Source organism: Molossus molossus, unplaced genomic scaffold, assembly GCF_014108415.1.
Source record: "Molossus molossus isolate mMolMol1 unplaced genomic scaffold, mMolMol1.p scaffold_m16_p_10, whole genome shotgun sequence".
Lineage (NCBI taxonomy): Eukaryota > Metazoa > Chordata > Mammalia > Chiroptera > Molossidae > Molossus > Molossus molossus.
The window spans coordinates 15,579,865-15,596,747 of NW_023425345.1; the positions used below are offsets into that span (position 1 = coordinate 15,579,865).

The following is a 16,883-nucleotide window of genomic DNA, read 5'->3' on the forward strand; positions in this document are numbered from 1 at the left end:
GGACTTTCATTCAGCTTGATTTCAGGCGGTTTTGGATGATGGTTGTTCTGTAGTTTAGTTGTAACTTTGATGTGGTTGTGGGAGGATGCGATACCGCTTTTACCTACGCCGCCATCTTGACCGGAAGTCCCTGTTTGTAATCTTTTTAGATGACAAATGCAATGGTGTAGTTTTCAAAAAACTATGATTCATTTATCTTAAAAATTCTTATTTTTTTGTATTGAGTTAACTAGTGCATTCTCTTATATGTATATACATACATACATATATATACACAAATGAATATATATATCAAGATGTGCTCATGATAAATTACCCTTTCTTGGGAGCATTCCCAGTACCCAATGTACAGAGTTTATTTGGCTTAATTATATTTGTAATATGTAAAAACGGGAAATTTGTAATACATTCAGCAATAAAGATAAGTTTTTAAAAAATACTTTTTTCAAATTAAGAAACATGATTATAAAGTATTAAAAGTCTTCCACACTTTTTTCTCTTATATATAATCTGGAGATTCCTAACCCAAGCAAGTGCTTGAGTATTACTAATTGCAATAGCACATTCCTTCCTTTGTGCTAAAAAAATAAATAAAAAAGAAAATCAACCAATCTTGTATAACCAATATATGTATTATTTAAACAGATTAATTGAAACATAATTGATTAAAACTTTTTTTCTTTATTGGTTTTTAGAGACAGAGGAAGGGAGAGAGAGAGAGAAATATCAATGAGAGAGAGAACATTGATAATTGGTTGCCTCCTGCGTGCCCCCCACTGGGGATTTGGCCCACAATCTTGGCACGTGCCCTGGCCAGGAATCCGAACCGGCAACCTCTTGGTGCATGGATCGACACTCAACCACTGAGCCACACCAGCGGGGGAAACATAATTGATTTATACACATTCAACTGCACCCATATAAGATGTACAATTTGATGAAATTTTGACATATGCCCTCAAGTTTTTTCATGCCCTTTTGTAATCTCTCCTTCCTGTCTTTTATTGTTATGTCATCTATTTTATTTTGCTTAGATTAGTTTACATTTTCCATAAATGAATCATATGGTGTAATTTTTTTCCTTACCTCTTCACCTCAGCATAATTATTTTATAGCTAATCTATTTTGGTTTTATGCATTCTGTGTTATTGCTGTGTATGTTCCATTGTGGATATGCCACAGCTTGTTGACCCTTTCACCTGTTGATGGTCATTTGGGTTATTTTCAGATTTTAGGTATTACAATAAAGCTTCTATGAATGTTTGTGTATAAGTCTTAGACAGGACATATGCTTTTTCTTTCTCTTGGGTAAATACCTAGTAGAATGGTGGGATTATATGTGAGTACATATATAACTTTTTAAGAAACTACTGAACAGCTTTGCCAGACTGGCTTCAAAGTACACATTTTATATTCTATTTTTCTTACATTTGGAGGTATGTTTTAATTGTATTGAGTTTTTTTTAACTTATCTTTATTGTTGAGTGTATTACAGATGTTCCTTGTTTTTCCCCCATTGAACCCCTCCTCCCCGTTCCTGCCCCCCTCCTGCCTTTCACCACACTGTTGTCTGTGTCCATTGGTTATGCATATATACATGTAAGTTTTTTGGTTTATTTCTTCCCACCCCTCGACCACCCTTCCCTTTGTTTTTGTCAGTCTAACAACCAATTTGAACTTCTTGTTGTTGTTTTTTATCCTCACCTGAGGACATTTTTTCATTTTTTGTTCAGATAGAGTGGGAGGGAGAGAGAGGAAGAGAGAGAGAGAAACATAGACGTGAAAGGGACACATCAAGTTCTTGCCACCTGCATGACCGAGCCAGGGCCGGGGACAAACTGCAACCAAGGTATATGCCCTTAGCGGGAACCGAACCCTGGTCTTTCTGGACCGCAGATGACACTCTACCCGCTGAGCCAAACCGTCCAGGGCCAATTTGTACTTCTTAATCCCTTCATCTTTTTCACCCATTCCCCCTACCCCCCTCCCATCTGGCAACCAACAAAATGTTCTCTGTATCTATGAGAATGTTTCTGTTCTGCTTGTTCATTTTGTTTGTAGATTCAATTGTCAATAGGTATGTATTCATTTTGTTTGTTCATATTTTTTATCTTTTTCTTCAAGAAGATCCTTCAACATTTCATATAATAATGGTTTGGTGGTGATGAACTCCTTTAGCTTTTCCTTGTCTGGGAAACTTTTTATATGACCATTGTTTCTAAATGACAGCTTTGCAGGATAGAGTAATCTTGGTTGTAGGCACGTTTTATATTCTCACTAGCAAGTATATGAGAATTCTACTTGCTTAGTATGTTTAACAATACTGTGTGTGGTTGGTCAGTCCCCCCCCCCCCAATCAAACCCACAACCTAGGTATGTGACCTGACTGGGAATCAAACTCGCAATCTTTTTGGTATACAGGATGGCTCTAACCCACAGAGCCACCTGGCTAGGGCTATATAGTTAGTCTTTTTAATTTTACCCATTGTGCCCTCGCCGGTTTGGCTCAGCAGTTAGAGCATTGGCCCAAAGACCAAAGAGTCTTGGGTTCGATTCTGGTCTAGAGCATGTACCTTGGTTGCAGTTCATACCTCTGTCTCTGTCTCTGTCTCTGTCTCTGTCTCTGTCTCTCTCTCCTCCCCCCTTCCTCCCACTCTATCTGAAAATTAATGGAAAGATATCCTCAGGTGAGGATTTTTTAAAAAAGTAAAACAGTGTTCTTTCTCTTATGCATACATTTCCCACATGAACTATTCTTTTATAAATAAAAATAATAATAATAATTTTACTCGTTGTAGTGGATAAGTTAGTGATATCTTATTGTGGTTTTTAATTCGCAGTTCCCTGTTGACTTGTAATGTTGTACATCTTTACGTGTGCATGTCTGACATCCATATGTCTTTTGGTAAATCTTTTGCCTATTTTACTGATGGATTGTCTTATTTTTTAGTTGTAAGACTTCTTTTTATATTGTAGATTCAAGTCCTTTTTCAAACAGGTTTTGTAAATATTTTCTCCTACTCCGTGGCTTGTTCTTTAATAACAAAGTCTTTGGTGGGCACAGTTTTTAATTTTGTTGATTTTTTTTCCCCTTTTATTAGTTGTTTTTTTGTGTGCATGTTAAAGAAATTTTGGCCAAGCTCAAGATTTTCTCTCTCTGTCTCTCTCTCTTTCCCCCCTCTCTCTCTATATATATCTGAAATATGTGCCCTTGACCGGAATCGAACCTGAGATTCATTGGTCCGTGGCTGACACTCTTAACTGCTGAGCCAAACCGGCCAGGACACTAAATGAGTTTTTAAAAATTTAGAATACTTTTAGATTTACAGAAGAGTTGTAAAGATAGTACAGAGAGTTTTCATGTACCATGCATCCCATCTCCCCTATTAGCATTTTTGGTATGGTACATTTGTCACAACTGTGAACCAGCATTTATAAATTATTATTAACTACAGCCCATCCTTTATTCAGATTCCCATAGACTTTTACTCCATGTCCTTTTTCTGTTCCAAGATTCCATTTTGAATACCACATTATATTTAGTCATTATGTCTTTTCAGGTTCCTACCTGCTGTCACAGTTTCTCAGACTTGCCTTGCTTTTTATGACCTTGAGAGTTTTGCATAGTATTTTTTTTTATTTTTTTTTTTTTATCCTCACCTGAGGACATTTTTCTATTTTTTGTTCAGGTAGAGTGGGAGGGGGAGAGAGGAAGAGAGAGAGAAACATCGATGTGAAAGGGACACATCGAGTGGCTGCCACCCGCACGACCAACCAGGGCCGGGGACAAACTGCAACCGAGGTACATGCCCTTAGCGGGAACTGAACCCGGGTCTCTCGGGACCACAGGCCGACGCTCTAACCGCTGAGCCAAACCGGCCAGGGCGAGTTTTGCATAGTATTGATCAGCTATTTTGTTCAGTATTTCTCAGTCAGGATTTGTCTAATTTTTTTTTCATGATTGGAATGGGATCATGGATTATGAATTTTTGACAAGAAGACCACAGAGTTTAAGTGCATTTTTATTATGTCAATGGCACATGGTATCAATGTGTCTTCCTGTTGTTGATGTTGACCTTGATTACCTGGCTGATACAGTTTTTGTCAGGTTCTCCATTGTAAAGTTATTTTTTTTTAAATATGTTTTTATTGATATTTTAGAGAGAGAGAGGGAGAAACATCGATGAAAGAGAGCATTGATTGGCCGCCTCCTGCATGTTCCCCACTGGGAACTGGGCCCACAACCTGGGCGTGTGCTCTGACTGGGAATTGAACCGGTGACCTCTTGGTGCATGGCTTGATGTCAGTCACTGAACCACACTGGCCAGGCACATTAATTGATTTTTTTTTTCCTTATTGCTTTTCGAGAGAGAGGAAGGGAGAGGAAGAGAGATAGAAACATCGATGAGAGAGAACATTGACTGGCTGCCTCCTGCATGCCCTCAGTGGGAATTGGACCCACAACCTGGGCATGTGTCCTGACCAGGAATCAAACTGGTGATGTCTTGGTGCGTGGGTCAACGCTCAACTACTGAGCAACACTGACCGGGCCATTAGTTGATTTTTTTAATGTTAAAGCAACCTTCATTCCTAGAATAAATACTTGGTCATGATGTATTATATTTCTTATTGGTCATGATGTATTGTATTTCTTATATATTGTTTGTTAAACTGTGAGTCATAGCTTGCCTTGTGAAATTATTGTAGTAGGTTGTGATCACCATTTCATTTTATTTTTAAAATATTTCTTTATTGATTTTAGAGAGGGAAAGAGAGATAGAAACATCGATGAGAGAGAACATTGATTGGCTGCCTCCTGCATGGCCCCCACTAGGGACTGGGCTTACAACGTGGGCATGTGCCTTGACTGAGAATCGAACTGGCAACCTCCTGGTACATGGGTCAGTGCTCAACCAGTGAGCCACACCAGCCAGGCTGTGATCACCATTTTAAAAGAATGAAAGAGAATAGAAAATGTCAGACTGTATTAAACTATTGCTTTGTGAAATTTTTGTTTCAATTATATGTGTGTATTAGATTGTAACTTAGCTTGACCTAGCTTATATAAAATTTTTTGAAAATAACTAATTAACTTTTGAGCCTGAAGATAATGAGGCATAGAGTAGGGCAAGAAAGCAGCTAGCCCCAAGAGGAGGGTGCCAGATTAAAGGAGATACAACTTGGGTGAAAAATTGGTGTTGGGTAAGGGAGAAAATGAGACACATGGGTTTCTTCAGGAAAACTTTATCTGTTTCTTAGTTTCGATTAGAGGGATTTTTATGGCTTCATGATGAAGCCCATGGACTGTGAAAGGATGCAGTTAGTTACAGATTAATAACTTGATATTCCCAGCCAAAGGACTTGGCAGTCTGTCAGACTTTGGGAAGTCTCTCCAAGAACATCCTCTCTTGTATGACTTTGACATGTGGTTGTAAGGTACTTTTCTCTTCTAGAAATATTGTTTTGAATAAATCCAAGCGGAAGCTGTTAAATTTCCTTACACAAAGATATTGCTTCTTGTAATATGTCTTCATATGCAATGAGGATTTAATTATTGTAGGGACATACAGTTTAGAGATATAAGCTGGTGCTTTCACTTACTTGTTCAAAGGGTGTTTGAATTCAGCCCAGTTGGGGAGAATGGAACATGATGGGGGAAGAATCTTTCTGGTACCTTTAAGTTCTAAAACATTGGATCTGTGTTTCTCTCTCAATGTACTCTTTTATAATTTGTCATCTCATTCTTAAAGTAGTGCTTTAGTTTCAAATTTTGAAGGAAAGAAAGAAACAGCCTAGAAGCCTTGTCAACTTCCAGATCTATTAGCTGTAACCAAGGAAGTATGTTAAAATGTCTTAGATTTGTACCTGTCCCTATGCCTGTAGCCTTTCTCTGGGAAGACAGAATCACTGGTAGCTGGGTAGCCACCCTAAGAGGTGTTTGTTTATTAATAACAAGTTAACTTAATTTAATAATTATATTAAAAGTCAAATCACCGTATTGAAATAATTTATTTTCTGAATAGTTAAAATTAATTATTTTTCTTTAAGGCAATGATTCTTGGCCTTTTGAGTACCTACACCCTTTTGAAAATATAATAAAATGCCCTGAACATTTTTTTTAAACTTATATTTATTGTTGAATGTTTTACAGATGTTCCTCATTTTTCCCCCATTGACCCCTTCCCTCCTGCCTTTCCCCACAATGTCTGTGTCCGTTGGTTATGCATAGATGCATATAAGTTCTTTGGTTTATTTCTTCCTACCCCCCACCCCCCTTCCCTTTGACTTTTGTCAGTCTAACAACCAATTTGTACTTCTTAATCCCTTCACCTTTTTCAACCATTCCCCCATTCCCCCTCCTATCTGGCAACCAACAAAATGTTCTCTGTATCTATGAAAATGTTTCTGTTCTGCTTGTTCATTTTATTTGTAGATTCCATTGTCAATAGATACGTATTTATTGCCATTTTGTTTGTTCATATTTTTTATCTTTTTATTCAAAAAGACCCTTCAACATTACATATAATAATGGTTTGGTGGTGATGAACTCCTTTAGCTTTTCCTTGTCTGGGAAACTCTTTATATGGCCATTGATTCTAAATGACAGCTTTGCAGGATAGAGTAATCTTGGTTGTAGGTTCTTGCTTTTCATCACTCTGAACATTGCTTGCCACTCCCTTCTAGCCTGCAAAGTTTCTTTTGAGAAATCAGCTGACAGCCTAATGGGAACTCCCTTGCAGGTAACTAACTGCTTTTCTCTCCCTGCTTTTAAGATTCTCTCTTTGTCTTGAACCTTTTGCATTTTTGATGATGATGTGTCTTGGTGTGGGCCTCTTGGGGTTCATCTTGTTTGGAACTCTGTGCTTCCTGGACTTGTATGTCTGTTTCCTTCACCAAGTTAGGAAAGTTTTCTGCCATCATTGTTTCAAATAGGTTTTCGATTTCTTGTTCTGTCTCTTCTCCTTCTGGCACCCCCAAGATGTGAATGTTGACACGCTTGAAGTTGTCCCAGAGGCTCCTTACACCATCCTCATTTTTTCGGATTTTTTTTTTTTTTTTGCTGTTCTGATTGGGTGTTTTTTGCTTTCTTATAGTCCAAATAGATGGCTTCTTGGCTTTACCTACTCTATTATTGAATCTGTGTAAATTATTCTTTTTTTTTTTTTTTTTTTATCCTCACTCGAGGATATTTTTTTCCAGTTTTTGTTCAGATAGAGTGGGAGGAAGAGAGAGAGAGAAACATTGATGTGAAAGGGACACATCGAGTGGCCGCCACCCGCACGACCAACCAGGGCCAGGGACAAACTGCAACCGGGGCACACACCCCTAGCGGGTACCGAACCCAGGTCTCTCTGGACCGCAGACCGACGCTCTAACCGCTGAGCCAAACCGGCCAGGGAAAATCTGTGTAAATTATTCTTTATTTCAGTTAGTGCCTCCTTCATTTCTGACTGGTCCTTTTTTATGCTCTTGAGGCCCTCACTGAGTTCACTGAGGTTCTCACTAAGTCCATTGAGCATCCTTATAAGCAGTGTTTTGAACTCAGCATCTGTTAGGTTGCTTATCTCCATTTTGCTTAGTTCTTTTCCTGGAGTTTTGTTTTGTTCTTTCATTTGGGACCTGTTTCTTTGTCTCCTCATTTTGGCTGCCTCCCTGTGTTTGTTTCTGTGTATTACTTAATGAGAGGTATGGGGCTCACTGAGACCAGATGCTGCTTGCTTGAAAGAATTTAGGAAAACCTGAAGCAGGATCCAAGACAGGCCAATCCTATGGTAAAGCAACTGACAACAGTTCCTGTGGGCCTGAAAGTTGGGTGGGGTGGGGCCTCAGAGAATCACCAGGGCAGAGCTACCTGTGTGAGCCAAGTTGCTGGAGTCCCAGATATGGTGGCTGTCTGCAGCCCCAGGGAAGGGCTCACCAGAGGAACAAAGGCCTCTGACAGCATGTCTGTCCAGGACAAAGCTGCCCCTCCTGCTCTTGCCCTGATGCCAAACAACTCAGTTCTTCCCCATATGTCCCTGGTGCCTTTCAAGATTCCTCCCCTTCGCTGGAGTCTGAAGGGAGTGGGTCTGAGTAAGTTCGTGCGTGGGCCAGTTAAGAGGAGCTGCCTGGGGCTCCAGCCGCCTCAGCCTCCCTGAGCCTCAGTTCCTGCTAGTTTTACAGCCAGAAGTTTCGGGGACTTCTCTTCCTGGCACTGGAACCCTGAGCTGGGTGCCTGGTGTGGGACTGGGACCCCTCAGTCCTCAGGGATGTCCTTCACAGCCAGGTATCCTCCTGATTTTTATCCGCCACCCATGGGTGAGGGACCAGCCTGTCTGTGCCTTCGCCCCTCTTACCAGTCTCGATGTGGCTGCTGCTTTAATTTCATAATCGTAGGACTTCCATTCAGCTTGATTCCAGGTGGTTCTGAATGATGGCTGCTCTGTAGTTTAGTTATAACTATTATTTGAGAAAATATTATCAAGTAGCAGAACCAATTCTTAAGTTTAGAAAAATAGTAGATATTAGTGTGACTCTCTGACAACATATTTAATAACAGGAACCACACACAATTTCAGGACAAAGTAGATCAAGAAATTTATTATATGAATGCAAAGAGGTAAGTGGGGAAGAAGGCCAGAAAAGGGTTTTTTATAAGCTATGTTCCAAGATTATATTTAGCTCAAAGATTCTTTGATTTTACCCTCAAATATTATATTTAACCGGGAGATGGTTCATTTCACAAATCTGTTTCAGGTTTCTTTAGCAAATAAAACAACTGTATGATCATTATTTATTTTAAAATTCAAGTTTAAAAAAAATTTTTTTTTTTATTGATATTATAGAGAGGGGAAGGGAAAGGGAGAGAGAGATAGAAACATCTATGACAGAGAACATCGCTTGGCCAACTCCTGCATGCCCCCCACTGAGGATCTGGCCCACAACCTGGGCATGTGCCCTGACCAGCAATCGAACCGGCAACCTCTTGGTGCGTGGGTCGACGCTCAACCACTGAGCCACACCAGCCAGGCTGTATGATTATTATTTTTATGATGTAGCTATGAAATGAATCTGAAGAAAGCTCAACTAAATCATAACTGAAATAGTAACATCAGATATAAAATTTATACTTTTGGTTTATGGTTTACTGCATACTTAGTGTTTTATGGAGTCAAACTTTTTTTTTATTGTAGATCACTGGTTATATAATATCTGTATTGTTCATATTCCTATTTGTCACTTGCTTAGTTTTCCTGTGCATTAGGGACTGTTCCTAGCATTTAAGTGTTCTAACTCAGTTAGTGCTCAAAACAGCCCCATGAGGCAGGTACTATTATTACCTCCATTTTACAGATGAGGAAACTGAGGTATTGAGAGGTTATATAGTTAGTAGTAGTCTTCTTGCAGAGCTGGAATTCTTGACTTTTCATGCATTTATGCTGTGTTCCCTTAAGCAAATTATAAACCTTGATTATATGGACTTATTACACTCTTTGTTTTGTACTAAATGTTTATTTAGCATAGTGCTTTGCAAATAATTTAACTGTAATAAGTATGTACTGATTGTAAATTGTATAATATAAATCAAACACATTTTTTTCATTTGCCTGGAAATTTTAGTTAGCTAATTTTGTCATTAATACTGAGAAAAAACCAGCAAATTCATTTTTGTTTATTCTGTGTAGCTAAAGAAAATTTTGTATAAAATGAAAGCCTATTTTCACTTTTTTTTTTTTTTTTAACCTCACCCGAGGACATTTTTTGTTCGGATAGAGTGGGAGGGAGAGCGGGGGCGGGGGGGGGGGAGAAAGAAACATCGATGTGAAGGGAACACATCGAGTGGTTGCCACCCGCACGACCCAACCTGGGCCGGGGACAAACTGCAACCGAGGTACATGCCCTTAGCGGGAACTGAACCCAGGTCTCTCTGGACCACAGGTTGAGGCTCTAACCTCTGAGCCAAACCAGCCAGGGCGTTACTCTTTCATTTTGATCCAAGGCAGCATCTTCTCTTGCCTGGATTGTTGCAGTAGCCTCTTGTTTGGGCTCCTTGCTTCTGCCTACATCTCCTTGTTATATATTCTCAAAAGAGTGATCCTTTAAAAATGAAAGTCTCTTGTTCTAGTCAAAACCATCTGTAGTCAGTCTCATTTTTACTTAGAGTCCTTAGAGTGGCTTAAAAGATCCTGCATGATCTGTGCCCTGTTACTTCTTTAACCTCATCTCCTTTTATTCTTGCCTTTGTTCATTTCCTCCCATCATATTGGCCTTCTTGCTGTTTCTGAGACATGCCAAACATGTTTCCATCTCAAATTTTTGTCCTTACTTTCCCCTCCCTCTCCCTTCCTCTCTCTCTAAAATCAATAGAGAAAAAATATTAGCCCTGGCTGGTTTGGCTCAGCGGTTAGAATGTCGACCTGTGGTCCAGAGAGACCCGGGTTTGGTTCCTGCTAAGGGCACATACCTCGGTTGCAGTTTATCCCCAGCCCTGGTTGGGTCATGTAGGAGACAGCCACATGATGTATCCCTTTCACGTTGATGTTTCTCCCTCTCTCTTCCTCTCTCTCCCTCTCTCTTCCTCCCACTCTATCTGAACAAAAAATGGAAAAATGTCCTTAGGTGGGGATAAAAAAAAAGAAAAAACATTAAACAATAAAATAAGAGTTCATTGATTTTTAGAAAGAGAGGAAGGGAGAATGCAAGAGACAGAGAAACATCGATGTGAGATGATTTGAGAGCACAACATCAATCAGTTGCCTTCTGTAGGCCCCCCTGCCAGGGATTGAGCCCACAACCCAGGCTTGTGCCCTTGACCAGGAATCGAACCGGCAACCTCTGGGTACTTGGGACTATGCCCAACCAACTGAGCCACACTGCTCAGGGTGTAGGCAGACGTTTTTATCTATCTTGTTCATCGTCAAATTTTCAGTGCCTAATATAGGAACAATAGGACCTCACTTAATGGTGTCCATAGGTCTTTGGAACTGTGGCAAAAGAATGTATAATGAAACCAGTTTTTCCATAGGCTAACTGATATAAACAAGACTGTAGTGTATCATCACTGCTCTATCAAAATGACATTGTTTGAGGACTTGCTGTATCAGTTAAAATTTATTTAATGAATGAATTAGTGAACAAAATGGCCAGGGCCTTGGATAATTGGTCCCATCTTTGTCCTTCCAGATTTATTTTTTATTCTCCTGGCCCTCTTGCTACATTCCATATGCTGATCTTTTTTTATTTCTGTTCTGTACCATGTTCCTTCCTGCCTCAGAACCTTTATATGCTGTATTCCCTCTGCTTGGAATACTCTTTCTTTCCCTACCATCTTCATTTCCTTCTGTAATTAATGTCTACTACTCATCCTTCAGATATCAGCTCAAAAGACCTTGTTTCAAAGAAGCTCTGGGTTAAGACTGCCTACTGTGTGCTCTCTCAGTCATGCCGTTTGATCCTCTGTCTTACCAACTAAACTGAAAACTGCACAAAAGTAGGGATCTTGAGTGTACTGCTTGCTGCTGTGTGTGTCTGACTAGTGAATCCTCAATAAGTACTTATTGAATGCTCCCTTCTAGCTCTAGTGCTTTGCCCTGAGGAAGTGGCAGGTCATTCCTGTGTAATTAAGAATGGTGGGGGACTTCCGGTCAAGACGGCGGGTAGGTAAACGCGGTATCGCGTCCTCCCACAACCACATCAAAGTTACAACTAAACTACAGAACAACCATCATTCAAAACCGCCTGAAATCCAACTGAATGGAAGTCCTACGACTACGGAATTAAAGCAGCAGCCACATCCAGACTGGTAGGAGGGCCGGAAGCGGGCGGGCTGGTCCCACACGTGGCGGATAAAAATCAGGAGGACACCTCGGCTGGGAAGGTCCTCCCTGAGGACTGAGGGGTCCCTGTCCCACACCAGGTGCCCCGCTCAGGGTTCCAGTGCCAGGAAGAGAATCCCCATAACTTCTGGCTGGAAAAACCAGCGGGAACTGAGGCTCAGGGAAGCTGACGTGGCTGGAGCCCCAAGCAGCTCCTTAAAGGGCCCGCACACGGACTTATCGGACTCTCTCCCTCTAAGCTTGGAGGGGAGGCAGCTCGAGGGGCACCAGAGACATAAGGGAAGAACTGAGCTGTTTGGCACTGGAGAGGGGACTTTCTCGGGGACAAACGAGCTGTCAGAGGCCTTTGTTCCTTTGGTGAGCCCTTCCCTGGGGCGGCAGACAGAAGCCATATCTCGGACTCCAGCAACCTGGCTCACACTGGGAGCCCCGCCCTGCTGACTCCCTGAGGCCCCGCCCCCACCCCACCCAACTTTCACGCCCACCCAAGCTGTTGCCACTTGCTTAACCATAGGATTGACCTGTCTTGGATCCTGCTTCAGGTTTTTCCTAAATTCTTTCAAACGAGCAGCATCTGGTCTCAGCGAGCCCCATACCTCTCAGTAAGTAATACACAGAAACAAACACAGGGAGGCAGCCAAAATGAGGAGACAAAGAAACAGGTCCCAAATGAAAGAACAGAACAAAACCCCAATAAAATAACTAAGCGAAATGGAGATAAGCAACCTAACAGATGCTGAGTTAGAAATACTGCTTATAATGATGCTCAATAAACTTAGTGAGAACCTCAGTGAACTTAGGGAGGGCCTCAAGAGCATAAAAAACGACCAGTTAGAAATCATGTATGCACAGTTAGAATTGAAGGAAGCATTAACTGAAATAAAGAATAATTTACACAGCTTCAATAATAGAGTATGTAAATCCAAGGAGCAAACCATCGATTTGGAGTATAAAGAAGCAAAAAAATGCCCAATCAGAATAGCAAAAAGAAAAAATCCAAAAAAATGAGGATAGTGTAAAGGAGCCTCTAGGACAACTTCAAGCGTACCAACATTCGCATCTTGGGGGTGCCAGAAGGAGAAGAGACAGAACAAGAAATCGAAAACCTGTTTGAAACAATAATGGCAGAAAACTTTCCTAATTTGGTGAAGGAAACAGACATACAAGTCCAAGAAGCACAGAGTCCCAAACAAGATGAACCCCAAGAGGCCCACACCAAGACACATCATCATCAAAATGCAAAAGACTTAAGACAAAGAGAGAATCTTAAAAGCAGCAAGAGAAAGGCAGCTAGTTACCTACAAGGGAGTTCCCATTAGGCTGTCAGCTGATTTCTCAAAAGAAACTTTGCAGGCCAGAAAGGAGTGGCAAGAAATATTCAGAGTGATGAAAAGCAAGAACCTATAACCAAGATTACTCTATCCTGCAAAACTGTCATTTAGAATCGATGGCCATAGAAAGAGGTTCCCAGACAAGAAAAAGTTAAAGGAGTTCATCACCACCAAACCGTTATTATATGAAATGATGAAGGGTCTTTTTGAAGAAAAAGATAAAATATATGAACAAACAAAATGGCAATGAATATATATCTATCAACAATGGAATCTACAAACAAAATGAACAGGTAGAACAGAAACATTCTCATAGATACAGAGAACATTTTGTTGGTTGCCAGTTGGGAGGGGGTTTGGGGAAATGGGTAAAAAAGGTGAAGAGATTAAGAAGTACAAATTCATTGCTAGACTGACAAACCTCAAAGGGAAAGGGGTTGGGGGGCGGGAAGAAATAAACCAAAGAACTTGTATGCATAACCAATGGACACAGACAATGCTGTGAGAAAAGGCCATAGGGGAGGGGGGAGTGGGGAGGAGGGGGTCAGTGGGGGAAATATGTGGAACATCTGTAATACATTTTACATCAAATAATAAAGATTTTAAAAAAAAATGGTGGGCTATCAGGAAACTTCATAGTATTAAACTAAATGTGATTGGTACTTAAGTTTAATACAACCCAGCATTATTGGTCAAGTATGGGTTAAATATGAACTTGGTATTTCTCAGTTGACATTCTGTGAGAAGATATGAATATAGATAAAACATGGTTCAAGAAATTCAGGTTTAGCGTTAATAGAGAAGCATGTGTAAATTGATTGATATTTTTGTTGATGTGTAGGGCATGTGTAGTACATTTTGCTACTTTAATATTTAATTTCAGAAAAAAGTAAAAGACTTGCTAATACCTCTTGTTAGCCAGTAAATTTTGTTATTAGTTTCCCTTGAAAAGGAATTGTGGTGTGAAGTTAGCCATTTTACATCTTTTATGGTTGTTTTATTTTTTCCTTTGTTGATTTTAGAGAGAAAGGAAGGGAGAGGGAGAGAGAGATAGAAGCATTGATGAGAGAGAACCTTGATAATTGGCCACATCCTGCATGTCCCCTACTGGGGATTGGGCCCTCAACCTGGGCATGTGCCCTGACTAGGAATTGAACGGCGCTCCCTTGGTGCATGGGTCGATGCTCAACCACTGAGTCACACTGGCCGGGCTTTAGGGTTGTTATAAGGATTAAATAAAGTACTGTATATGAAAGTTCTCTAAAGTATGTTTAATTTATTATTGTTATTACTACTATTATCATTATTAGCTGTGATACTAGGGATATAAGTTACTCATTATATTTACTCATGTAAAAAGTGGGGATAAAAATAGTATTGACCCTAATGGGTTACTTTGGGAATTAGATGAGGTAGTAATGCATGCAAAGAGCCTGGGATACAGTGAACCCTTGGAAAATGTTCAGTACTATTTTAACTATTATTGTTTCAAATTTTAAGTTTATGAACGTTCATTTTTAAGTCATTATTAGAAGATCTAAGTTCTTTAGTTGGAATCCAGCATCCACTTTTGGCACTTTCATTACATACTTTACTTTATATTCAGTTATCTTAACTCGTAAAACAGATAAATGATATTTGTACAGCTAATTCAGGGTTGTAAATAGCTGGTATTTTTAAGAGTCTCACTTCGAGAACACCCAACATCGTTTGCTAAATAGAGTTGCATAACCCCCTACCTCAGAGACCTTTTAGAAAAAATATGTGTAGTATAATTTATTCCTAGAATGATCTAGGTCAGTTTCTAAAACTGGGAATTCCTGGGTACTTCTAAAGGATTGCTGGCCCTGGCCGGGTAGCTCAGTTAGTTAGATCATGGGCCTGGTACACCAAGATTGCATGTTTGATCCTTGGTCAGGGCACATAAGAATTAAACACTGAATGCGTAAATTAGTAACAATCAGTGTTTCTCTCTCTTTTTCTTTCTCTTTCTCTCTGTCTCAACTTTCTCTTAAGTCAGTATCAAAAGGAATTAAAGGAGTGCTAATGTGGATTTACTCCTACTCACTTGCTCTGAGCTCCAGCTCTGGGGCAGCAGTTCCAATGGCAGCAGAGACATTGTCCAGTGAGGACTGGAAGGGCAGCTTTTCCCCGACAGAAGTGCTGGCAGAGGCCATTGTTTCTTTGCCGAGCCCTCAGATATGTGTCATATCTGAGTCTCCATCAACCTGGCTAAGACTGTTTGCTCCACCCCACCCAACTTGCGGCCCCACACAAGCCATTTCCAGTGGATTTTCCATACAAACAGCATGTCTTGGCTTGTGCTTTGGACTTTTCTAAAATCTTTCAAAGGCTCACAAACCCCAAACAAGCAGCATCTGGCCTCTGCATGCTTCGTACCTCGCTAAGTGGCCACAGGCCCAGCACTAGTGGGAGACGGCTTCAGTTCACAGCCTGGCTTCTCCCAGACACATCCAAACCCAGCAAAGTAGCAGCCATCTGCAGATTGATTTGTAGTTCATGCTGGGTGGCCCGGCAGGACATAGGCAGCCTCTGACTTTGGGTTGTACCTCCTATTAGGTCTCAGAGCTATCAACCCAGTGGACAGCTTCAGACCATGCCACAGTATTATTGAACCAGCTCCACAAGCTATACAATCAAGGGGCAGACTTGCCAGGCACCCACCAGAACCCTGCTGAAGTGAGTCCTGCTTCCTGAGGTTGGCACAACACATCCTCTATTGTGGTCACAGTCAGTCCTTGCAACCAACTGTCCTGTGGGTAAATTCCTCCCATTGATGTGCCAACAGCTATCAAGGCTCAACTACAATAGGAGGGTACACACAGGCCACGGGGTGAGGGGGGTGCACCTGGAGCACCTAGTTTGGGTCACCAGCAAGGCTGCACCACTGGGCCCTACAGGACACCTACTCCATAAGGCTACTATGTCAAAACCAGGAGACATAGCAGCTCTATCTAATACATAGAAACAAACACAGGGAGGCAGCCAAAATGAGGAGACAAAGAAACATGTCCCAAATGAAAGAACAGAGCAAAACTTCATAAAAATAACTAAACAAGCCCAGTCTGTGTGGCTTAGTGGATTGTCATTCCATGGACTGAGAGGTCCTGGTTTAATTCCTCGTCAGGGCACGCACCCAGGGTTGCAGACTCCATCCCCGGTAGGGGTGCGTGCAGGAGGCAGCCAATTGATGTATCTCTCTCACATCAGTGTTTCTGTCCCTTTCTCCTTTCCTCTCTCTAAAAAAATCAATAAAAATATATTTTAAAAAATAACTAAACAAAATGGAGACAAGTAGTTTACCAGATACAGAATTCAAAACACTGGTATTAAAGATGCTCAGTGAACTTAGGAGAAGAATAGAGGAACTTAGTGTGAGAATTTCAACAAAGAGATAGGAAACATAAAAATGGAGATAGAAAACACAAAGAACCAGTCATAATGAACAATTTATTAACTGAATAAAGAATATTACAGGGAATCAGCAGAGTAGATGAAGCAGAGGATTAAATCAGTGATTTGGAAGATAATCAGAAAACACCTAGTGAGAAGAGCAAAAAGAAAAAGAACTCAAAAACAGAATAGTTTAAGGAGCCTTTGAGACAACTTCAAGCATACCAACATTCACATTATGGGGGTGCCAGAAGGAGTAGAGAGAGAGCTAGCAATTAAAAACCTATTTGAAAAAATAATGACAGAAAACTTCCCTAACTTG

General features: G+C 40.6%; 1 protein-coding gene across 6 annotated transcripts in view; it reads left to right on the forward strand.

Moving 5' to 3' along the window:
• UHRF1BP1L (UHRF1 binding protein 1 like) overlaps positions 1 to 16,883 on the forward strand; it is a 97,664-nt gene that overhangs the window by 17,377 nt on the left and 63,404 nt on the right. The window contains exon 3 of one of the 6 annotated variants that reach the window (XM_036250730.1): positions 15,728 to 15,847. The exons of the other annotated variants lie outside the window; for them this stretch is intronic. The gene's annotated coding sequence lies outside the window, so the exon portion shown is untranslated. The remainder of the gene's footprint in view (positions 1 to 15,727; positions 15,848 to 16,883) is intronic. 6 annotated transcript variants of the gene reach the window in all.